This window comes from Pleurodeles waltl, chromosome 4_1 (assembly GCF_031143425.1).
Source record: "Pleurodeles waltl isolate 20211129_DDA chromosome 4_1, aPleWal1.hap1.20221129, whole genome shotgun sequence".
Lineage (NCBI taxonomy): Eukaryota > Metazoa > Chordata > Amphibia > Caudata > Salamandridae > Pleurodeles > Pleurodeles waltl.
Genome location: NC_090442.1, coordinates 359,202,933 through 359,229,050, shown reverse-complemented (window position 1 = coordinate 359,229,050; position 26,118 = coordinate 359,202,933).

Sequence of the window (26,118 nt, the reverse complement as noted above, 5' to 3'; positions counted from 1 at the left end):
AGGGAGCAATACACCGTAGTAGGTACACGGATGGTAGGGACTCTTTAAGACATGAGTAATATTGGAACTTTGCAGTCCTGGTTGATGCTCATGAAATAGGCCAGTTCCTATTACTTGTGTTGACTGTGTTCTCAGTGTTAAAAAAAAATGATAGAAACTCTGCTGCTCATGTCTTTTATGTTATGTTGGCACGCTCTTTCTCTTCAGTCCAATTACCCTGTAGGTTTGACTACAGGGCCAACCTTCCTCCATCCCCCGAGGGGTCTGAGAATACCCATTACCATGGTAAGCCCTCTAGCCCATTGCATGTCACAATCTATGTATGCTAGCTACACCTAACGGCTCACTTGATCTTCACATGACTGCATACAATTCTCTGGAACACTACCATTGAGATTGTGTTCCTGTATGGTCCTCATATTGAGATACCAATGTATGAAACATTGCATGCACCCAGAAAGAATGCTACTTTTGTGTGATACCTGCACTAGAATTTGTGTTGCAGGGTGTTAGAAATTGGGTCTTTGGTTGGCGGTCAGGTTACCCCCTGTCCAAGCAAGGACCCTCACTATAGTCAGGGTAAGTCACACACAATCCAAATTATCCTGTGCCCACCCTCTGGTAGCTTGGCACTGAGCAGTCAGGCTTAACTTAGAAGGCAATGTTTTGTGCAAAAAGTCATTCAATAACACCATATAGCACCACATAAATACACGACACAGTGTTCAGAAAAATATATATTATTTATCTAGATAAATGCAGGTCAAAACGATTAAGGATGCAATAAGTAAAAGTAGAGATATCACAGAAAAGTGATATAAACTGTCTTAAGTCTTTTTAGAAGCAAACAAGGTCTCTTTCAAGCTCAAAGTACCTGGTTTGCGTGAAAAATCTCCGCAATGAACTGCAGAGGAAGAGATGCGTGGAAACAGAGAGGTGTGCATCGATTTCTCGGACCGCACACGGCGATGCGTTGTTTAGTTTTCACACAGGGACAGTTGTGCGTCGATTTCCAACGCTCCATCGTGGATCTTCTTTGGGTTGCAGGGTTTTCAGACGCCCCGGGGATGGTTTGTGGATTTCATGCACTGGTAGGATGAAGTCACAGGAGCTGTGTCGATCCAGTGGGCGTTGTGTCAAATTTTCTACCGCACGGCAGGCGCTGCGTCGATTCCTCTCTGGAAGTCGGGCTGCATCGCTCCGGCTCGGCTATTCGTCAATCCAGTGGACCGTACGTCGAATTTCCGGTCGCTACGCTGGCGCTGCGTCGATCTTCTTGGTGCGAAGTCGGGCTGCGTCGTTCCATTTCGGCATCGGTGAAATTTCACCACGGTGCAGGCTGTGCGTTGTTTTTCGCAGCACAAGGAGTCCTTCTTGAAGAGATTAAGGGCCTCATTCTGACCCTGGCGGTCTATGACCGCCAGGGTGGAGGCCGGCTGAAGCACCGCCAACAGGCTGGCGGTGCTTCATTTAGTATTCCGACCGTGGCTTTGAAGCCGCGGTCGCCCAGCCGGGTCCGGCGGTTTTCCGCCGGATTTCCCCCGGCTGGGGGAATCCTCCATGGCGGCGCTGCTTGCAGCGCCGCCATGGGGATTCCGACCCCCTTCCCGCCAGCCTGTTTCTGGCGGTTTTCACTGCCAGAAACAGGATGGCGGGAACGGGTGTCAAGGGGCCCCTGGGGGCCCCTGCACTGCCCATGCCACTGGCATGGGCAGTGCAGGGGCCCCCTAACAGGGCCCCATAAAGATTTTCACTGTCTGCTTAGCAGACAGTGAAAATCGCGACGGGTGCAACTGCACCCGTCGCACCCCTGCAACTCCGCCGGCTCCATTCGGAGCCGGCTTCCTTGTTGCAGGGCCTTTACCGCTGGGCCGGCGGGCGCTCTTTTGGCGGTCGCCCGCCGGCCCAGCGGGAAAGCCAGAATGGCATCCGCGGTCTTCTGACCGCGGAGCGGCCATTTGCCGGTTCCCGCCAGGCGGGCAGCTCCCGCCGCCCGCCAGGGTCAGAATGACCCTCTAAGTCTTTTTGGTCCGGAGACTTCAGGGAACTGGAGGCAAGCTCTATCCAAGCCCTTGGAGAGCACTTCTTCATCTTAGCCAGGGAGCAGCAAGGCAGCAAGGCAGCAAGGTAGCAGCAAGGCAGCAGTCCTTCACAGAAAGCAGTCAGGTGAGTTCTTTGGGCAGCCAGGCACTTTTTCTTGGAAGGATGAAGGTTCTGGTTACAAGTTTCCTCTCCAGGAAGTGTCTGAGTTGGTAGGGGCAGAGGCCCTGTTTATATACCCAAATGTGCTTTTCAAGTGGGGGAGACTTCAAAGAGTGGCTTAGAAGTGCACCAGGTCCCCTTTGAGTTCAATCCGGTCTGCCAGGGATCCAGTAGGGTGTGTGGCAGTCCTTTGTGTGAGAGCAGGCCCTCCACCCTCCCAGCCCAGGAAGACCCATTCAAAATGCATATTGTGAGAAAACAGGGATGATTGCAGAGGCACCTTAACTTTTTGCCCCCATTTTCCACTTTATGCTGGGGTTTTCCTGACTCTGATGGTGCCCTGCTACTGCTAACCAGTCACAGGGCCTGTGCTCTGTGTAAAATCAGTATGCAAATTAGGCTAATTATAATTGGCTAAGTTAACTTACCTATAAGTCCCTAGTATATGGTAGGACATGTAGGTTTAGGGACCACAGCATAGGTAGTGCTACTGAGGTGCCCAGTGTCATTTTAAAGGCAGGCTTGCCTTGCTGGCTGCTTTTAAATTAAAGTTATATGCAAATTCGACTTTGGAAATCAAAAGTAGTTCCAAAGTATTAAACTACCTTATTTTTACATCTAAGTCACCCCTAAGGTGTGCCCTATGTGCCCCTAGGGCTGGGCGCCATGTAACTATAAGCAGGGACCTTATAAAAGTAGTTTTATAAACCCTTGTGAGGTAAAAACAGCCACATTCGTTTTTCCCTCATTGTAGTGAATGGCCTTCATAGGCTAGAATGGGAAACTTAATTTTAATTTTAAAAGTCCCCTTAAATGACAGATACACAGAGTTTGGTATCAAATTAATTGTTGTAATAAATCCCACAACTTCCAGTTGTGGGATTTAATATAACTTGTTCAAGTAAAGAGTTTTAAACTTTACCTGAAAAGTTGCCAATTTCAGCCCAGCATTGTTTTTGCTGCTGTGCTCTGATTGGCCAGGCTGCCTTGATGAGGTGTGAAGTGGCCTGGCTTCACACAAAGAGATGTGCCTGTGGGAGGGAATCTCCCTTCAGCAGATGGTGAGGCAGGAAGGGGGAGGGCTGCCAAACTGGTCTTCAAAGGCAGAGAAGGACATTTGGAGCAATCCAGCAACACCCCCACATCCTGCAACCCCAGACAATTAGGTGCCCCCTTGATTAGATTAGGAGAGGGCAGGAGAGGGGTGTGTTTATGATTTTTAGCCACACCAGTGGATGGGCTCAGCCAGATGTAACCTCCAAAAATCATTTTCAGCCATGATGGATTTTTTAAGAATGTTGCCTCCTGGGATTGATTTTTTGCCACACTTCCCAGGAAGTGGTCATCACAGGGAGAAGGACCCTGCACCTGATTGGAGAATCAGGACCACCCTGCTTTTCACCCAGGACCAAGGATAAAACTGGCAGACCTGCACCCACACCTCAGTTCCCTACCACATCCCTACCAGGAAGAACTAAAGAAGAAGAAGGACTGCCCTGCTGGACCCTTGGCCTGCAGCTGGGCCCTGCACTCTGAAGGACTGCACCAGCTGCACACTTGGGCTTCACCACAAGAAGGACTTTGCCTGGCTTCAACTGGTTCAAGGAGGGACTCCCTGTTTGCTACAGGTGAAAAATTGCTAACCAGAGGCCCCTGCACCAACTCCAGAAGAAATCAACCAGCTGACCACTGCCCAGTGGCCAAAAAGGAGTTTGTGCCAGGTGCATTCTGGGAGTTGTAGTCCACACCCCCAAGGATTATCTCAGAGCTTCTGGACCCTTGGGGTGAGCTGTGGACCCCAAAAGAACCTTAAAAGAACATCTGGGAGAAGACCCAGAAGTTTGGAGAAATTTGGAGAACTTTTGAAAAAAAGCTCCATAGAGGGACCGATCCGCCGAGGCAACTCTAGCCGGCTTGCCTCAACCATGACCCGGCCTGATTTGCAGGTTCGTCCTGGTGAAGAAAATCTCCAAAAAAGAGACTAAGGGCCTGATTACAACTTTGGAGGAGGGTGTTAATCTGTCCCAAATGTGACGGTTATACCACCTGCCGTATTACGAGTCCATTATACCCTATGGAACTCGTAATACGGTGGGCAGGATATCCGTAACATTTGGGACGGATTAACACCCTCCTCCAAAGTTGTAATCATGCCCTAAGTCCGAACGTACAAAGTTGATCGGGACCTCCCAGCCAGCATATCCGAGGAGGGCTCCAAGGACGTCGGATCAAGATCCAGGTTTACCCCGGTCGAAGGATTTTCACCTCGAAAAAATGACTACGTCCGAAGGTAGAAATCTCCACGAGGATTCCCGCAACGCGTATCCGGAGAAGGGTTCCAGGAGGTCGGATTGGACTTGCAGGTTCGTCCCCCTGAAGAACATCTTCAGAAAAACAACTAAGTGCGAAGGTAAACTTTTGACCAAGGCCTCCCACCGCCTGTAGCCGAGCTGGGCTCCATCGCGGTCGGCTTTAAACTTTGACTTTGCCCTGGTCGAGGTGCAACCAGATGACCCGATTGGTGCTTTTTGTTTCTAGGCGCTACAAAAACAATAATTCTTTAAAAAATCATATTTCCGGTTCCCCATATCCGATTTTATTAGTTTTTGTGTCATTTTAAAGATAAAAATATAATCAATTTTTATAATTTGGTTTTGGAGTTTTAAACTGTTTCCTGTGTTTTATTTAATTACTGTTACTGTTACTGTTACTGTTACTGACTGTTCCAACCCTGGCGGTCGGTGTTAAAGCGGCAGTCAAACATCCAACAGGCTGGCGGTAAAAAAAATGCAATTCCAACCCTGGCGGAAACCGCCAACAGAGACCGCCACATTAACACACCGGCCGCCACGGCAGGACAAACAAACAGCGCGGCGGTCACCGCCAACAGACAGGTGGGAGACAATGTACCGCCCAACCTATCACAACCCACCAATCCGCCACCTTTTCCGGGGCGGTAGCCCCGCCGATAAAAACACGGCGGAAACAGACATTTCAAACGGAAAACGCTCACCTCCATACACCCCACGAGGAATCTGGACAGCATGGAACCCGAACTACACATCCTACCAGCCATTGTCTTCCTGCTCCTCTCCCAGGAGCACGAACGCCGGCGCAGAAGACAACAGTGAGTACTGCACCTACGACACAGGGGAGGGGGAGGCAAAAAATTTTGGGGACACACATATGCGACACACCCACCCTCACCCTCAACCACTACAACACACACATCAATGCATAGCAACACATCACAGTTACACCCCCAAACCCCCCGGAAGAATGCAAAGGCAAAAGGAAATGATTATAAATATAGAATTATATTGTAAGACTGAGTATAAAATATATCACACATCTATAACTTCATACACATAAATTGTCCAGTCCGATATATCCATCAGCCATTGTTCATGGGCCACTGGGCCAAAACACATGGGCAAAGCCCACACAGGATACCTGCCTCCAACGGAGAGAACACTGCAGGGGCATCAGATAGGAAAACTACAGGCACCTCAGGGGGAAGGGAAGGGGGGCACCTCAGCCTGATGAGTCCACGACGCCAGATCCACGAGGGGCCTTCATGGCCACTGTGCCATCCTGGGGAGTGCAAAGCCACAGTCTCTCAAGTCTCTACAGTGGATGGGTTGCCCACTGCCATATCCTGGGGAGTGCAAAGCCACAGACACTCAAGTCTCTACAGTGGGTGGGTTGCCCACTGTGCCATCCTGGGGAGTGCAAAGCCACAGTCTCTCAAGTCTCTACAGTGGATGGGTTGCCCACTGCCATATCCTGGGGAGTGCAAAGCCACAGACTCTCAAGTCTCTACAGTGGGTGGGTTGCCCACTGTGCCATCCTGGGGAGTGCAAAGCCACAGTCTCTCAAGTCTCTACAGTGGGTGGTTTGTCCACTGTTCAATCCTGGGGAGTGCAAAGCCACAGTCTCTCAAGTGGATAACAGTCTCCACTGGTACTGGAGGGGGACTAGTGCCCAGAGTGCTTCGTGCAGCCCTGCCCGACACAGATGCGGGCCTGCCCCTTCCGCCAATGGACCAGCGGTGCTTGAGATGAAGGGCCCAGTTCAGCGGTTCTTGAGACGGCGGTGCCAAGCGGAGCGGTGCTTGAGATGAAGGGCCCAGCGGAGCGGTGCTTGAGATGAAGGGCCCAGTTCAGCGGTGCTTGAGATGGCGGTGCCCAGCGGAGCGGTGCTTGAGATGAAGGGCCCAGTTCAGCGGTGCTTGAGATGAAGGGCCCAGTTCAGCGGTGCTTGAGATGAAGGGCCCAGTTCAGCGGTGCTTGAGACGGCGGTGCCCAGCGGAGCGGTGCTTGAGATGAAGGGCCCAGCGGAGCGGTGCTTGAGATGAAGGGCCCAGTGCAGCGGTGCTTGAGACGGCGGTGCCCAGCGGAGCGGTGCTTGAGACGGCGGTGCCCAGCGGAGCGGTGCTTGAGATGAAGGGCCCAGCGGAGCGGTGCTTGAGATGAAGGGCCCAGCGGAGCGGTGCTTGAGATGAAGGGCCCAGTTTGTCGGTCCATGCCCTGTTCAGCGGTCCTTGCCCTATTCAGCGGTGCTTGCCTTGGCGGTCCTTGCCCTGTTCAGCGGTGCTTGCCTTGGCGGTCCTTGCCCTGTTCAGCGGTCCTTGCCCTGTTCAGCGGTGCTTGCCTTGGCGGTCCTTGCCCTGTTCGCGGTCCTTGCCCTGTTCAACGGTGCTTGCCTTGGCGGTCCTTGCCCTGTTCAGCGGTGCTTGCCTTGGCAGTCCTTGCCATGTTCAGCGGTGCTTGAGTTGGCAGTCCTTCATTGCCCAGCTGGGCTGTGGCTGGCGGTCCTTCATTGCCCAGCTGGGCTGTGGCTGGCGGGGCCTTCCTGGGCAGCTGGGCTGTGGCTGGCGGGGCCCTCCTGGGCAGCTGGGCTGTGGCTGGCAGGCCCTCCTGGGCAGCTGGGCTGAGCCTGGCTGGGCCCTCCTGGGCTGCAGTACCGGGCCTGTGTGTGTCCTCCTGCACACCTGGGATGGGGCTGGTGGGGCCCTCCTGGCCAGCTGGCCTGCTGCCGGACTTGTCGGGCGTGCTGCCCTTCCCACCCTTCCCTGCACGCTGGTGGCCCTTTCCCACCTTTGGCGGTGTGCCAGGTGGCATCTCACTTCCTGACGGTGCCAATGTAGGGATTTTGGTCCCTGGGGTCTTTGGTCGCTCGCGCCGGGCACTGGCAATCTTAGGATGCTTTTCCGGTGGTGGGCTGGCCGTGTCTTGGCTCCTAGCTGAACTGGATGCCCTTGAGGGTGGGGTACTCCACAGTCCATGGACAACAGTCTTCACTGGTCCCGGTTTTGTGGTGGCTGAGATGCTGATTGGAGTCTTATGAGACGGACGGGGTGGGGGAGTTGTAGGAAAGAGGTCAAGTTTGGAAAGGAGAATCAATTTGGAAAGAGAGGGACGGGTAGGTGTAGTGGGTATGGGAGTGGAGGAAGAGGATGTGGTTGTAGGAGTGTGAAGTCTGGTGTCTTTGGGTGCAGGTGCTTGGGCTGGAGGCTGTCGTGAGGTGGATGGCTGTTGGGTGGGTGGCTGCCTGCGTTTGTGTAGTTTGGAGGAGGGGGTGACAGACACACTTGGAGAGGACACAGGGGACGTGTAAATGGTAGTGGGGGTGGTGACTGCACGTGTGCGGAGTGTTCTGGTGGGTGTGCTGGTGATGGACGTAGTGGCTGAAGATGTTGTGCATGCAAGTGTGAGTGGAGACGTCACAGGGAGGGAGGAGGGAGACAAGGAGGAGGGGGACACAGTGGAGGCAGTGGCTGTTGGTATGTCTGCATGTGGATGTTGCTTGTGTGAATGCTTGTATGATGTGTGGTGCTTATGTCTGGATGAGCTTCCCTTGGGTGTTGAGGTGTGTGCAGGCTGGTCTGATGGTGTGTCTGGGATAGGCAGAGGTACAGGGGATTGGGTCTGGGTGGAGGAAGTTGGAGGGGGGAGGCTAGAGACAGGGACAATTGCTGCCGTCAGTGCTGAAGCCAGAGCGTTGAACGATCGCTGATGGGCAGCCTGACCCGAATGAATGCCCTCCAGGTATGCATTACTCTGGTGCACCTCTCTTTGTACACCCTGGATGGCATTCAAAAGGGTAGACTGCCCAACAATGATGGTCCTTAGGAGGTCAATGACCTCCTCACTGAGGGCAGCAGGGGTGACAGGGGCAGGGCCTGAGGTGCCTGGGGCGAAGGAGATGCCCACCTTCCTGGGTGAGCGGGCAGGGGGCAAACGCTGAGGGGCTGCTGGGAGGGTGGTGCTGGTGCGCTGGGTGGCGGCTGTACCTGTTGTTGAGGGGGGCATGGATGTTGCCGCCACCACAAGGGAGCTCCCTTCAGAGGACGAGTCGCTGTCACTGACATCAGCACGAGTCCCCGCTGTGGAGCTCCCCTCGCCCTCCGTCTCACTGGTGAAATCCGAGTCAGTTGCATGGCCCGCCATGGCCATGTGAGATGCAGCTCCCTCATGCTCCGATGCCACTTCTCCTCCGCCTGATGATGCTAATGCACACATGAACAGGAAGACCACAAAAAAGGGGGGGAGGAGAAATAAAGACATGTTGAGTGCATGGATTACCGCTACCGTTGGCGGACAAGACAGACACAGAAGCCCCCTGCACTACGCTGCGCACTTGGGGTCCACTACGCAATCCGTGGGACATGGCCTACAAGCCTATGGACGACAACTGCACACATAGATAACACAGGGCCATGGATACCTGTACTTGGCACCCTACAGAAGTGGGGGGCGGGGCACAGGGCCACGCCTTACGGAGGGGCCTAGCCTACAGAAATCGCCCTGGCCTAGGGATACCCACAACCCTCCTCCCCCACCCAGACACATCCACTGCGTGCAAAGTCAGCAGAATGTATTTGTACTCACCCCCTTGTGTCTGCTGTGATGTCCTCATGCGCCCATCCAAATCGGGGTAGGCCACCGCCAGGATCCGGGACATCAGGGGGGTCAATTGACGACTGGCACCCCTCCTACGTTGGGAGGCCATCCCCAGCAGAGCCTCCGCCATCTTCCTGCTCCCGCGTCGGATGTCCTCCCACCTCTTCCGGCAGTGGGTGCCCCATCTGTTGTGGACCACCAGGGTACGGACGTCCTTGGCGATGGCACGCCAAATCGCGACTTTCTGGTGGGCGCTGACCTATGTGACATGTACAGGGAGAGAAAAATGTTCATCACCTTCTGCATGCTCGATGTGAGTGGCCCCCCACCCCCACCCTTGCCATGTGGCACATGCTCTCATCTGTCGTCTGATGCATGCCTCAATCGCTCCCCTCCCCACCATCTTTCATCCACCCGACTCAACCCAGGCATTGGCCACAAAGCATGGTCCCAGTGTACTTACCTGTTGGTCTGGAGGACCGTAGAGTAGCGCATACTGGGGGAGGACCCCATCCACGAGTTTCTCCAATTCTTCAGAAGTGAAGGCAGGGGCCCTTTCCCCAGTTGCAGCAGCCATTGTCTCTTCCAGACCGAGGTCACAGCAGCACTTGCAGTGTAGGTCCTCTCCTGTGGAAGATCAGGTATCGAGTGATTAAGCTGATAGAAAATGGCGGTCACGCCCGCGGCGGTGCGTACCGCAGCGGTGCGTAACCCCACCGCCGGCGCACATCGTCATTGGCTCGTGAATCCCATAGGCTTCAATGTTAGCCAATGCGTCTTCGACCGCCTACCGCCACGGTGTGCCACGCCAGCGCATTGACCTCACATCCCATTGTCACACTTCACAGGTCAGGCAGCTGCCATTTCAAGGGCCCACATGGCTTAATTTCTACTGCGTCACACATACCTAGGCCTTTCCTCAACACTCATACAAACCATTCAATGCATAGTGAATCGTGTTGTGTGCAAGCTGTGGGAACGTACCTGTGGGTTGATTGACTCTGTGCTTGCTGTTGTCCTTCCTAGGCACCGTCCGCTGGGACATGCGAGGAGATGGAGGAATCTTCCCGTGTACAGACCGCTGGTGGACCTGTCGACAATGGAGGAACGACATGTCATTCTGACATACAGGCTTGACCGAGCCACTATACATGAGCTGTGTGCCCAGCTGGAGGCAGACCTGATGTCACCCATCCGCCAACCCACAGGGATCCCCCCTCTAGTGCAGGTGCTGTCAGTACTCCATTTCTTAGCAAGTGGGTAATTTCAAACAACAGTGGCCATAGCATCAGGGATGTCCCAGCCCATGTTTTCCAAGGTGTTGTCCAGAGTGTTGTCTGCCCTTCTGAAACACATGCGGAGGTACATCATGTTCCCTGAGGTGGGGGATTTGCCTACAGTGAAGGGTGATTTCTATGCCCTTGGACATATCCCCAACATCATAGGTGCCATTGATGGGACACATGTGGCTTTGGTACCCCCCAGCAGGAGTGAACAGGTGTACAGGAACAGGAAATGTTATCATTCCATGAATGTACAGATGGTGTGTTTGGCTGACCAGTACATCTCCCATGTTAATGCCAAGTTCCCTGGGTCAGTGCATGACGCCTACATCCTGCGGAATAGCAGCATCCCGTATGTGATGGGTCAACTCCAGAGGCACCGGGTGTGGCTATTAGGGGACTCTGGTCACCCCAACCTGTCCTGGCTACTGACACCAGTGAGGAATCCCAGGACCAGGGCTGAGGAACGCTACAATGAGGCCCATGGGCGGACTAGGATGGTGATCGAACGCACCTTTGACCTCCTGAAGGCCAGGTTCAGGTGCCTCCATATGACTGGTGGATCCCTAATGTACTCACCAAAGAAGGTGTGCCAGATCATCGTGGCCTGCTGTATGCTTCACAACCTGGCTTTGCGACGCCAGGTGCCTTTTCTGCAGGAGGATGGTCCAGATGGTGGTGTTGTAGCAGCTGTGGAGCCTCTGGAGAGTGAAGAGGAGGAAGCCGAAGAGGACGACATAGAGAACAGGAACACAGTAATACAGCAGTATTTTCAGTGACACACAGGTAAGAGTAGACACCGGCATATTACATTTACCTAAAGACTCCTACCTCTCTACTGTCTGACTTTTTCCCCCAGTGTATGGTAACTGTGTTGTGACTTTCCCTTCCGATTTCAGAGATGTGGGCCCCACTGCGTGACATCTGCTTTGTTTCCCCATGGACTACAGCTGTGTGACAGCGGTTTGTTGGCATCACGATGTGAATAAACATTTTGGCACTGTCATGTCTAATACATTTGTTAAAATCACAGACAGACTCCAGATTGTTTATGTGCAATAAGTGTGTTTATTCAAGTGCTGTAAATTGGATGGGTGGTTGCAAATCGGTGAGGGGTGACTGTCAGACTATCAGTATCACAGGTGCATTGTCCAAATGCCTGTGGAAAGTGGAGCAGGTGCAGTTTAAAGTTGGACAGGGTGACAATGTGGGACAGTGGGATGACAATCAGGGCGGTATCCTTTGCTGGCGGGGGTCTTGACATGTTACTCTGTCTTCTTCCTGGATCTCAGGGCCCGCTTGCGGGGTGGTTCTCCTTCTGCAGGGGGTGGGGTTCTGGTGGCCTGTTGGTCTTGTGTCGGGGCCTCCTGTCCACTAGCGCCGGCGGAGGTGGTAGCCAGTTCTTGGTCCATGCTAGTGACAGGGGCCCTTTGAGGTGCCACAGTGTTCCACAATGTGGTGATTAACTCATTCAGGGCCACTACGATGGTACCCATGGCGGAACTGATGTTTCTTAGTTCCTCCCTGAACCCCATATACTGTTGCTCCTGCAGAAGCTGGATTTCCTGAAACCTGGCCAGGACCGTCGCCATAGTCTCCTGGGAGCGGTGGTATGCTCCCATGATGGAGGAGAGGGCCTCGTGGAGAGTGGGTTCCCTTGGCCTGTCCCCCCCTGTCGCACAGCAGCCCTCCCAGTTCCCCTGTTTCCCTGGGCCTCCGTCCCCTGGACCGTGTGCCCACTACCACTGCCCCCAGGTCCCTGTTGTTGTTGGGGTGGTGGGTTAACCTGGGTTCCCTGTAGTGGTGGACACACCGCTGATTGACGTGTCCTGGGGACAGAGGTATGGGCCCGCTGGGTGGGTGCTGTGCTGGTGTTCCCAGAGGGGGGAAGGTCTGCTGTGACTGTCTGAGGGGAACCGACTGTCCCGAGGTCCCCGATGGACCGGGCTGGTCATCTAGATCCAGGGAGACAGAGCTGCTGTCATCACTGTGGGCCTCTTCTGGGGGTGGAGTGGACATTTGTGGGCCCTCCTGCACGGTGACCTGGCGTTCGGGTCCTGCAGGGGTATAAAACCATGATTATTGCTTCTGTGTGTGCCAATGGCGTGCAATGGGTGGGTGCCCGTGTACCCCAGTCCTGGCATTCCTTTGTGTGGGCTGTTGTGACGGTGTTTTGGGGGGGGTGATGGGTATGTGCATTGGGCATGCTTTGGTGATGGGTGTCCATGCTTTGGGGCCGCATGCAGGGCTAAGTTTTGGGATGGGTGGGTTGTGATGGTGAGACATTTGCAAGGGGTAGTTGTGATGGGGGTGGGGGTGTGGGTGGGGGTATGAGTTGGCATGCAGGTGGGGTGGGGGGGAAGAAGTAGTGAAGATGAGACTTACCAGAGTCCATTCCTCCACCGACTCCTGCGAGGCCCTCAGAATGCAGGATGTTCAAGACTTGCTCCTCCCATGTTGTAAATTCTGGGGGAGGAGGTGGGGGGCCGCCGCCAGTCCGCTGTACCACAATGTTGTGCCTTGATACCATGGAACGCACCTTCCCCCGTAGGTCGTTCCACCTCTTCCTGATGTCGTCCCTATTTCTTGGGTGCTGTCCCACAGCGTTGACCCTGTCGACTATTCTGCTCCATAGCTCCATCTTCCTGGCAATGGTGGTGTGCTGCACCTGTGTCCCGAACAGCTGGGGCTCTACTCGTACAATTTCCTCCACCATGACCCTGAGTTCATCATCTGAGAACCTGGGGTGTCTTTGAGGTGCCATGGGGTGGTGTGGGTGATGTGTGGGATGGATTGTGTGGTGCTAAGTGTGGTGATGTGTATTGTTGTGTTGTGTGAAGTGCGTGCTAATATTGCAGGGTGACAGTGAATTGGGCGTCTGGGTGCTCGGATGTCTTTTCTCAGTGCGTGTTCACGAATCTCTAGGAGTGGAAGTTTGTGGGTGATGTGGGTGTGTGTTTTATATTGTATTGGGTGTGTGGGAGTGGTGTGTGTATGTGTATCAGGTGTGTGTATTTCAAATTGGCCAATGTGGTAGTGTTTTGTACGAGTATGGGTAATTCGACCGCGGCGGTGTGTACCGCCAATAGAATACCGCGGTTGAAAGACCGCCGCGTAGATTCGTGGGTCGTAATGGCATGGGCGTATTTCTGTTGGCGTGACGGTGGAGGTTTGGTCATCGCCAGTTTATCGCTGACCTTTGGTGTGGCGGACTTTTGTGGATGTCGGTATTTTGGCAGTTTGCCTGTTGTGGGTCAGAATGACCGTGGCTGTTTACCGCAACCGCGGCGGTGTTATGGCAGTCTTCTGTCTGGCGGTAAGCGCATTTTACCGCTGAGGTTGGAATGACCCCCTCTGTCTCCTAAATTAAGCCGTGTCGCTTCTTGCCAAGCTACTAAGGGTTGAGCTGGGTTTAATTTACTGAAACCTAACTGGACCTAAGTGGAGGTTAGTGGCCTAACGCTAAGTGTAGGTACCTACCTGCCCTTACCAATAACCCATTTTCCATCATATATGTATGCAAGTGAGGCTGAGTGTCCTGTGAGGGGGGGGCCTGAGTGAATGAACAAGGCACTGTCAACTAAACCAAGCCAGACGTGGATTGTAAGGCACAGAAAGATTTAAGTGTAGAGAAATGCTCACTTTCTAAAGGTGACATTTCTAAAATAGTAATATTAAATCCAACTTCACCAGCCAGCAGGATTTTATATCACCATTCTTGTGTGCCTGAGACACGGTTAAGGGGCTACTTAAGTGGGTGGCACAATCAGTGCTGTAGGCTTACTAGTAGCATTTAATCTATAGGCCTTGGGCACACATAGTGCACTCTACTAGGGACTCATAAGTAAATTAAATAGTCCAATTGGATAGGATCCAGTGTCACCATGTTTAAAGGGAGAGAGCATATTCACTTTAGCACGGGTTAGCAGTGGTAAAGTGTGCAGGGTCCTAAAACCAGCAAAAACAGTATCTAAAAAGTGGAGGGAGACAGGCAGAAAGTTAGGGGTGACCACCCTAAAACTGTCAGTTCTGACACAGTGTCAGAGTATGAGAGGTTATAGACACAAGATAGTGTGTTCTTTGTGTGACACGTAAAACCACATTGGCACTATCAAGGCTTGTATTCATGTGTCCTTATTTACATGTACCATACGATCTGAAAGTATTCACTGCCTTTGAATGCCTAAAATTTAGAGTGCATGCCACCACAATAACTTTCTGATCACAGAAATGTCATAGTGGGAGTATTTGAAAAATAATCCCACCATGACGAATGCCATGGACCTTTTACTGCCATCAGTGTAGGGCAGAAACATGTTGGCACCTTAAGGGTCATAGGACCATTGTATTCTTCTTTTTGCCCCTTTTTGAAGTCCATTTTAATAATTTCCCATCTACCCCGCTAATAAAGGGACACCTTGGGAGTGGATGAGGAATTTTTATTTATACGTAGCTCCCCCTAAACACATAAGAAGACGTCAGTGGAATATGGTTGAGTCCACCCAGACTGTTAGACGTCAGGGTGAACCTGATGATAAAGCATGCCATTACTAAAATAGGTGAGGGTTACATATAAAAGAGGATGAATTTTACTTTTTCCCACTTCTAATGGAGGTGGAATTTAGTCATGGACTGCACCCTTTCTTGTACGTGGCAGAGGGATACTCCTGTGTTTAGTGTAAGGGTTGTTAAGGCCCTGGGGCTGAGAACCAGGGTCAGGGATTATGGGTTCAGTCAGCGGCAGTGGACTAATCAGAACCACTGACAGACTGTATCCAGGACAATTTAAGAAGCCATTTGTGGGAACAACTGTTACACAAATGTTTGGATGTATGATACCTGTATGCTCAAATTGCTTAATGTCTTTGAAGCATTGTTTGTTTTCTCGGACCAGCTCCCATGGCCTACTTTGCTGCTCTCATATTTGTTGAAGGTTTCTACTGCCAGCTTAAATCTTCAACAGCTAACTTCCACCTGACCTTACTCTCTCACCATCTACAACTCCTAGAGCACTCAAGCTCAAAGAAGACCTCTGGGTACTTCCTTGGTTTCTTAACAACTACACCCTTCAAATTATCAAATGAATTACATGGGAATGGGGATTTTGTTGTAATGCTACTCATATGCACTTGTTTCGTTGCTTAATGATGTGCATTTGTCGAAATAACCAGACTGGCTCTTCCTGCTGCATGTGGTGTTGCCCTACTATTCATGAGAGAGACATTTACCGGCCACAAATTCTACAGTATCAGAGGCCAAACTCCAGTGTATTTCTCTTCTCCTCTCTGTTCCTATTTCCCCATTTCAGTGACCTGTAGGTTAGAGTTCATCCATATAGGGGCAATGGTGTGGATAATAGATAAAAAATCCTGTATCATAATAAATATTGGAGAAACCAATCAATATTGCATTTCCTTGACAGCGGTGGGTTGGGGTAATTTTTGCACTTCCTTAAATATTTCCTTATCAAAACTGATACCAGCTGCGGAAATATTCAAGTCCAAAATGTGATACTGGAAGATGTCATCTAGATGCACAATATAAATCCCCAAAATCCTCATTTGCAAGGCGCTGAAATGCTGCTGAAGCAGGGAATGAGAAGCATCATTAAGTATCAACTATAAGTGACCATATCTTTTTTTAATTGCAGTTTTCCACTCATGACACTTATGGACTGGAACAAAGTTATAGGTGTCTCTGAGGTCTAATTTTGTGAATATAGTTTCTATTTTAGTTTGATCTCATAGGGTAATGCTAAGTGACAATCCATCGCAATGTCTGACAGTGATCGCATTCAACTCTTTATTGTCGCACAGGCACGATCATCTTCATGAATTCAGAAATAAAATAAATTGGAGTTCCCATACTGAATTATGATTATTCTATAAGTCCCTTTTTCAAAATTTAAATCAGGTTTTATTTCAAGATCTCATCTTCCCTTACCGGGCAAATTCAACTAGGGGAATGTCTGCTTCTGGTGTCAAATCAATAGAACAATCATAAGGACATTGCCACTTGTCGGCTCCATTCTTGCTCAAGACATCTGCGTGCCCTTTGCAGGCCTCAAGTACGTATCAGCGTAGACATATACAATGAGAAGCAATTCAGTTCCTATGTTTTAGTGATCATAACTGTGCGGAAACAAGACTTTGAACAGAGTTGAGAGTGAAATGTGAGAGATGGTACTTGTTATCAAATCTCTGGATATAGAGCATCAATGATATCGAAGAGAATGTCTTTCACGTGACCAGAGGTCATTGCCATTGTTAACGCAAATGTCTTAATTAAAAAGTATTAATGAATGTTTTTGTATTTTGAATAATGAAAAATTGTAGAAAATGATTAAAGTAGAAAAATAATGTGCACATTTGAAATTGTGACCTCAGAAAGTGGTCACCAAGATTCACAAATAATATTAAAAGAGCAACTAACATATGTGACATGCTAAAAATGTATTAAAATAATGTAGTAGTATGTCATATTGAGAGATATTATTTATGTTTTGCATTATATTGTAAAGCTTAACTCAGCCAAAGTTGTGGCCTAGTTTTGCCAGGCCTCGTGCAGAAGCTGGATATTAACGTTCAATGTAAGACACTGACAGAATGAACTAACTCTGAACTGCTCATTGTTTTATAAAAACTGCTTAGCTGAAAACTTTTGCGTAAACCGACGGACAGGAGATGATGGAAGAAGAATGTAGCAGAAAGTGTGAAAAGCATAATGGGTGTACTTTCCCAGTACTCGAACAATAGAGACACTGACTGGAGAAGAAGATGCAACATTTTCGATACCTGACGAGCCGGATGATGAGGACATCAATGAGGGTTATTGGATAAAGAATAATCGTGTGATTAATTGACCAATTAGGAATTGGGGGATAGTCTGGGTGGTTATATAATAATGTGACAGAGGGAAAAGCTCTCAGATCTTATTCCAAGATTGCTGCAATATTGGGGAGAAGAGACACAAGATTCTGTTATTGGGCTCTTACTCTCTAAGAGGACAGCATGATGCGATGCCGATCCACTGATGACCTGAAGACGAAGACTGACTTTGTTGCTAATCCATACCATGGATAGGTAGCTAAGACAATGTGACTGGATACCTTTTGTGCTTTTTCTTTCTAGGTACCAACTGCGCTCTCTAATAGTTTTCTCTTAGCTAGCTGTTTTCCAAATTCATGTTCTAAAGTGTTTTCGCATGAAGTCCCACATGCTAACGCTAATCTGGGTTAGATAATGTTCCTATTCTAAGACTGTGACATATATACTGGCAAATGATTGACAGACTGATTTGCTGAACTCTGGTACTCATGTTGACGCATTTACCTTTGATTCATATGTTGACTTATGTTAATGCTTTAGAATGTATTCTGTCTCAAGTTTTAATTATATTATGTTATTGGTGGTTACTAATGAATTAATCTTGATTTGATTCGAATAAAGTTTGAAATAATCTCATGATTTAGTATTGTAACTAATAGGGAAATAAAATTGCTAAAACGTATATTGAGTTGTGGTTATTCATGACTGAAAGGTTATGGTATGATGTTATTAACTGCTGATTAATGGTTAGCTTAATAGTCATTGATTTTGGTGTATTGATTATTGAGAAACATTGGTCACACCGTAGCTAGGATACTCCATGCGAATCAAAAGGTTCATAGACCTATGCGCGTCTCTTTGTAAGTTTACTTATTGAGGACCAGGTGTGCTAGCAGTGTTTGGTAGCAGCTTGATGGTTAGTTTCCTTGGAGAACTAGTTATGTGGTGACCAATGGTTATGGTGGTAGTTGGAGTTAAGTTAGTTGTTCATCATTATTATTGTGACTTAGATTTTATTTTTTGTAATGGCAGTTGTAGCAAGAATGATGTCCCCTTAAGCCCAGAAATTACTTTCCTAGATCCTGTATCCTGTTAGTAGAGTTGGGTATGTTCTCAGCGTTCTAGTGATAGTGTGAAAGTGGTAGATTGTGCTTGCAAAGGCTTATGCAAATCGCAGGTGAATCATGACGTATGTGAGGGAAAGTTGGGAGTCTCTGTACTCCAAATGAGGTTTTAGTAGGAGTGTGCGTATTCCGCAGTATGAGAGTAGGGAAGTCATAGAACTTCACATGTGTGTGGCGCTTTGTGCTCAAAATTGTCCACGTTGTTGTTGATGATGTACGAACCTTGCGTGGTTTAAGACTCCGGAGTATATTGACAAGTGTAGGAGACACTTGGTTATATGTTGTAATCTGTCTGGTTTAGTAGGTTGATCGGGCATGGTCAACAAGTCAGTGTGTAAGTTAAATGAGTAAGAGACATTCTTGACTGAGATTTGGCGAGTCCTATGTGCACCAGGACAGACCCATTGATCCGTTGAGAGTAAAATTTGCTGGTCAAATTTTGCTTGCTAATGCGGGAGACTGAGAAAGAGGAATATCTGCATGAGCAAAAGGGCCATCAATGAAAATCCGTAAGCTCTCTGAAGCGACGGTGTTACCTTCCTGTAGTAAACCAGCACATTTGTTTTTGGTTTGGTTTCTGGTTAGTTCTCGCAATAATTTACATTAGTTTTGTGTGAATTGGAGTTTTGGAGGAACACGCCGCAAGACTTTGTCAGCCGCAATTTGTGTGAGTGTGACGTAATTTCAGCCGCGCTGGGATAGGTTGGTAAGTGAGCGGATTGGCAGCCGCCCGTGAGAGGCAATTGGTTGAAAAAACGGGTGAAGGGAATCTTGGGAGTAAAAGTAATTTCCTTATTTGATTTGAATATACAAAAACACAGAAAGATGATGTTTTTCAAAGCATTTAAGAGTGCCATGAAGGGTGATACATACACTAAGGTGACAGTAGGGCAGCCTACCCAGCCTTTCCCAACCGGAAAATTGTCCGGGCTTATATTATGATGGAGGAGCAAAGTGTCGCGCCATGTCTTTGGTTAAAGCAGTGGTGCAAATTGACAGTGAAACAGGGAGCTTTAGCATTTCCAGATCATGGAACATTTAATTTGAGAATTTTGGATCAGTTACAGATGACGTTGTGTGAAACAAAGCCTCTTCCAAGACCAGCACAGTTTGAGGCTCTAGCGGTTTGGGAGCTCATAGCAAGACAGCAGCAAGGGATAAAGTTTCAGAGGAGAATAAGAAAGGTGGAGAAGCCTTTAGCAGAAGCGAGATGCAATTGGGAACAGAAGAGGTGGAGAACAGTAACATTACAGGAGGCTAAGTTGTTCCCTGCTATTACAGAGGAAGATGAGGCAGAAGGTAAAGAGGACACTAGCAAAAGTGATAAGAGTTTGTCAGGGAGTAAAAAGAAGAAAAAGTCTTACATAGTAGAAGAAGACTTGCATGTCGAGGATCTTATTACTCAGATGTTAAGGGACCGACCTCCACCATATGCGGTGCATGAGGGGGTCCAAGTACTAGTTCTGCTCCAACTGCCCCAGCCCAAGTGTCAGGGACAGTGGGACCAGTGCAAGCAGATATTGGACAGGTACAAGGGGTAGTGCAGAGTACCCCTAATGCGGTGACTACTACCAGTTCAAAGGATTTATCCTGAGATACCAATTCTTGAGACAACTTCAAACCTAGTGGTTCCTACAGAGCAAGTGGTTCCAAGACCATTGTTAGTTCAGACTGAGCCGACTCCAATGTTGATGCCTCCGGCACAGCCACAGGGTTTGCCGAAGTTTACACCAATTACAGGGACTCAGTCAGATGTGACTCCAGTGATGAATCAGAGCATGAGAGCAGCTTTCAAATGGAATGCAGGAGTTTGAGCAGCTCCAGATGCAATATTGCTGCCAATTACTGTTGGACTGGCAGTACCATTATTTGCTCAAAAGAAGCCGATTACAGGAGAACAAGGCAAAATGTCACAGAGCCTCGTGAGGAGGGGGGTGAGAGAACATGTTCAGAATGTTTTGTCCATGGGTCAGACCTTGATGGATCTAGGTCATTGGTGGATCTTAGTCCACTTGTTGCATTCCAGATCCTACTAACAACCTGAGTGTAAGTCAGAGCTTGAAGCTTTTGACACCGCAGACTCCAGGTGCAGTAGTACAACAGGTGCCATTGCCAAATGCAAGTAATATTTCATTACAGGGATTGACAGCAGTTAAATGAGTGGTTAGATAGTCTGAATACCCCACGGAATGCATCCAAGGATGAAGAGCAGATTGATCGCGTGAGGCTGGCTACAGAAATAACTGAACTAGTCGAATGGTCAATGGGAGTAAATAGGTTAGAATCCTATACCGAAGAAGAGATGAGATATTTGTGTCCAAGAATCACGAGAGAAGTGGGCAAGATACATCAGAGGTTGGCAGACTTGGTGGAAAAACATGACATAGAAATTGGGAAAATTAAACATTTGAAAAGAAGCTACAGGTTAGATTTTGAGGCGAAGGATTTTGAGCACTTGAGGTCAGCAGAAATAAAGCACATCCTAAAGAGCTATTGCAGAGTGCTCAGATTTGGGGAGCATTAGAAAAGTGGGAAGGCAGATGGGCAAAGAAGGAGGATAAATGGAAACAAGATTCGCAAGAAGGGTCTGAAAGCGTACCGAAAGAAAAGGATCTGGTGAAAATTTTACCAATGAGGGAAATTCCAGGACGGCAGTTTGTTCATGTTCCTTGGAACAGGAGTGATATTCTGTCATTCACAAATGATTATCCGAAGCTGAGGGAGAAACCGGTTGAATGATATCAGCAGACAGATAGATTTGTGAAGCTTTCGAAATGTCTGTGGGAAGACTTGAATACTTTACTGGAGATAGTGGTTCCAGATGATTTGTGGGTTGAATGCAAGAGGGTAGTAGATTGGCCAATAAGTGAACCAGAAAGGGATAGAGTTACAGGTGCTCCATCACCTGAAGTAATAAAACATTATTATAAGGTGATTGAGTTCCTGAAGATGAGCATTTCACCTAAAAATATTGACTGGCAGAGAATTGATAGGACAGTGCAGGAAATAAAGGAGTCAATACATACGTACTATGAAAGATTTTTGAAAGCGTTCATGGAGTACAGTGGTAAGGAAGCAATCGAGCCAAAGGACATGTTGCATTTTGTGTTCAGATTTGTGGAAGGATTGAGACCTGAAATAGGTCAGATGATTAAGAGTCATTTCATTTGTTGGCAAGGGAAGCCGATTGATGAGGTGTTGCAGTATGGGAAATACTGTAGTGATGAGATTGAGTTGAAGCAGAAAAAGTTGAAGGATGGTGATGCAGATTAAGGCAGCTCAAACAGGAGTGCAGAGAACTTTTGTGCAGCAGATACCGCAGCAGCAGGGAACTGTTATGTTCCAACCTCAGATGAGAAGTAGGGGAGGTGGAGTTAATATGAATCGTGGTCCGGATTTTAATACTGTGGTGGTTCAGAATTATGTGCCGGGGATGAAGAAGATGTTACTGTGTCACATTTGCGGAAACGTGGGATACTTGAAGTGGGAGTGTCCGATGATGGTGCAGGATGGTGTTGTTCAGCAAAGTGGTGATGTCAATACATTTCAAAATGTGAAAGTTCCATGAATGAGAGGACTTCGTCCACATTTTCAGAATAACATGAATCAAGTGCAGAATTTTCAACCCATACAGCAGGTGCAAATGCCTTGTGCACAAATGACACAGTTGCAACCAATACAGCAGCAGGTTCCTATGGTGCCTAGACAGCAAATGCAGATACCTCAAGCCCCGATGGAACAGCAGCAGATGATGCTTACTCAGCAGGTCACAGGACAGAGACAATACAGAAGTAGTGACACACTGCACCAATTCCGATTACATAGTGAGAATGAAATAAATGGCGAATGGATGTGTGATAGTACGGCTGAGGAGCCATGTATGCTTGCAGCTTCATTAAAGGTAGATCAGTGGGGACCTTTTGTAAAAGGGAAGGTGATGGGTCATAAGGTCTCATTTTTGGTGGACACAGGATCTACACGCTCTACAGTAAGGAGTGTAGACGTTCTGCATTTACCTCTTTCAGGAAGAACAGTTCAGGTTGTAGGAGTGGCGAATAAGCATTTGACAAATCCGATCACAGATCCAGTACAGGTTGAGATTGGCAACTTTCAGGGACTGCATAAGTTTGTAGTCTGTGACTCAAGTCCAGTATCCCTATTAGGAAGGGACTTATTGTGCAAGACCAAATGTTTGATTACTTGTTCAACTGCTGGAATAGAGATCCAGGCAAATAGTGATGATGAGGAAGAACAAACTCCTGAAATTGAAAATGAAACCACTAATGAGGAATAACTGTTGATTGAGTTTTTCCCGATGTTCACTGTGAAAGAGCTGCATGCAGACTTGCAGGGAACAGTACAGGAAAATGTGTGAGAACTGACATGTAAAGAAGTGGGCTTGATCAAGGGAATGGAGCCAATTAAGATTACTTTGAAGCCGAATGTAGTGTTTCTGCAGCTTCCACAGTATTACATGGCACAAGATGTTCTGATGAAAGTGGCACAGATAATTGGAAATTTCCTGAAACAATGGGTTTTTGAAAGAAGTGCTGAGTAGCCCATGTAATTCACATATAATGGGCCTGAAGAAACCTTGTGAGAAAGTGTGAATTGTACAGGATTTGCGAAAAGTGAATGATATGGTGGTCAAGTGTTGCCCTGTAGTGCCAAACTCAGCAGTACTTATGTTTCAAATTCCATGCGATGCAGAATGGTTCACAGTGGTTGATTTGTCACAAGCTTTCTTTTCTGTGCCTCTTAATGAGGATAGTCAGTTTCTCTTTAGTTTCAAATTCTTAGACAGAGTCTACAGCTGGTGCAGGCTTCCTCAAGGGTACACGGCGTCTCCGTCTCTGTTCAATCAGATTTTGAAAAAGAACTTGGAGTCTTTGGAACTACCGTACCAATCGACTCTGGTGCATTACATTGATGACTTACTGATCGCATCCAAAACAAGGGACGAGTGTAAGTACGACTCGATTGCCCTGTTGAATCACTTGGGTAAATTTGGACATAAGGTGTCACCTTTAAAATTGCAGTATTGTCAAAAGTCTGTGAAATATTTGGGACACCAAATTGAGAAAGGGTCAAGGAGAATTTCCAGACAAAGGATTACAATGATATTGCAGAGAAGTCCCCCGACTTCACAGAGAGATGTCAGAATGTTTCTTGGAATGGTAGGTGGTTGTCGTCAGTGGATTCCAAATGTTGCTGAGATTGCCAAACCATTGCAGCAGCTGACACATAAGGATGTTACAGATCCCATTACACTAGACCAGATTCAGATGAAAGCATTTACAGAGTTGAGAGAGAGTTTGTGCAGAGCTCCAGCGTTGGGAAATTACTGATTGTTCTTTGTCTGTCTTGACACAGGTCCATGGAGGTGTTGTTTGCGTGCAGTTGCTGCAGTTGGTCAAAGCCTTTCACAATGTGAGGGCGTAGTGATGGGATACCCTCTGACGGTAATGGTACCTCACTTAGTTGAGATTTTACTGACAAGGATGAAAACACATTTGACTTGTGCCAGACTGACAAGGTATGAGACGAGAATTCTAGGTGCTCCAAATATAACATTGAAAAGATGTACAGAGCTCAACCCAGAAACATTACTTCCAAGTAATACTGTTGAAATTGAAAAAGAAGAAGACATTGAGCTTGATAGACTTGAGGTAACAGAGCTGTGCAGAAAACCGAGACCTGATATCAGAGATACACGATTGGAAGAAAATGACCAAATTGTCTTTGTCGATGGTTCATGTCTCACAGATGGTACAGGAACATTGAGAGCAGGATATACTGTGTGCACAATTACAGTTACATTAGAAGCATCTTGACTTCGAGGTGCATATTCTGCACAAGTAGCAGAATTGGCAGCTCTTATTAGAGCGTGCCATGTATCTGCTAGATTGAGAGTCACTATCTTCAAAGATAGCCAATATGGATTTGGAATTGTTCCTCATTTTGGTCCATTGTGGTCGCAAAGAGGTTTCCTGACCTCTACTGGTTTACCAGTAAAAAATGGCGACAGAATAAAGGAATTGCTGTATGCAATACAGTTGCCTGAAGAAATTGCTGTGGCGAAATGCAGTGCACATCTAAAGTCGCAGGATTACGTGTCACTGGGAAATGGATATGCGGATCAAGTCACAAGGTTTTGTGCATTGAACTGTATATCATTTAAGGACAAGTGGGAATTGATGTCTGAGGAAGACACCACATGTACAGGTTTTCCATTAAAGGTGATTGACACAATGGAAGAATTGAAAACATTGCAGAGTAATGTTGACAGGGATGAAAATAAATTATGGTTGAAGATGAAGTGCGTCCAGAGGCAGGATGAGTTATGGGTATCAGAAGAGGGTCAAATTGATTAGTTCAATCCTAAGTTTAGGCAGGCAGCAGAAGCAGTATGCCATTATGCATTATTTGTCAACAACTAGATTCGGGGAAAGGGACCATGGTGAATGTGAGCCACATTGGAAGAGCAGGGGGTCCATTCAGCAGGATGCAACTGGATTTCATTGAGATACCTGCGTGTGGAGGTTTGAAATATGTGTTGGTGATTGTGTGCATTTTTAGTCACTGAGCTGAAGCAGACCCCACAAGAAGAAACTATAGCCTCACAGTAGCGAAGTTGTTACTTAGAGAGTTGATACTACATTTCGGGTTTCCGATCTCTTTAGAATCAGATTGAGGTGGTTAAACCTTTGTGTGCAGCACTAAACATTGAGCAGAAGGTTCATTGTAGCTATTCTTCTGAAGCATCAGGACTAGTGGAACAGATGAATGGAACCTTGAAATCAAGAATTGCCAAGATGTGTGCAGCTACGAATCTGAAATGGCCAGATGCATTGCCTTTGGTGTTGATTTCAATGAGAAATACCCCTGATAAGAAGACAGGGCTGTGGCCCCACAAGATCCTTATGGGCAGAGCAATGAGATTACCAGCCATTCCAGCCAATGCACTTGTAAATATTAAAGATGATATGGTGTTGGACTACTGCAAAGGTCTGGCTGATATGGTTCGCACTTTCTCTCAGCAGGTGGAGACCACTACCCTGCCACCAATACACGATCCAGGGCATAACCTTAGAGCTAGCGACTGGGTCGTTGTCCAAAAACATGTTCGCAAGACGTGTTTGGAGCCACTTTGGAGAAGGCCTTACCAGGTGATTCTAACTACTACGACAGCTGTGAAGTGTGCAGGACTCCCGAACTGGATTCATGAGAGTCACACAGAGAAAGTGGCGTGTCCACTGGATCATGAAGGAGTGTTGTTGAGAGCACCAACAACGGTGAAACAGGTTGCCGCACATGAACCAGAAAAAGAACAGAGAGAGCCTGAAATTGAACAAGAGCTTGTGGAAGATGGTTCAATCACCCCTGTAAGAGAAAAAAGAGAAGAATTACAGTAGGGTGCGGAAGAATCGAGCTCAACAGATACAGTAGGAGAGCCTAGCTCAGCAGGGGTTCTTCCAGAAGCAGAGGGAGCTGAGAAGCAAACAAAGCAAGTGCCAGACCAAGAAGGGGAGGGAGTTGAGACAGATTAAAGTCAAAGTGATCTGACTCCTCCTGAGCCTGTTGCAGGTCCATCAGAAGAAAACACCACAGAGAAAGTGAAGGAGAAGAGTCCAATCCTAAAAAGAATATTGACAGAAGGATTGAGAAAAGGAGATAATTGGCCTGAATCCCAAGTAGAGAAAAGAAAGGAAGTGGTCATAAATTAAACAATAGAGGAAGAGGTAGATACTATAAGAAAAGAAGAATTGAGTGAAGG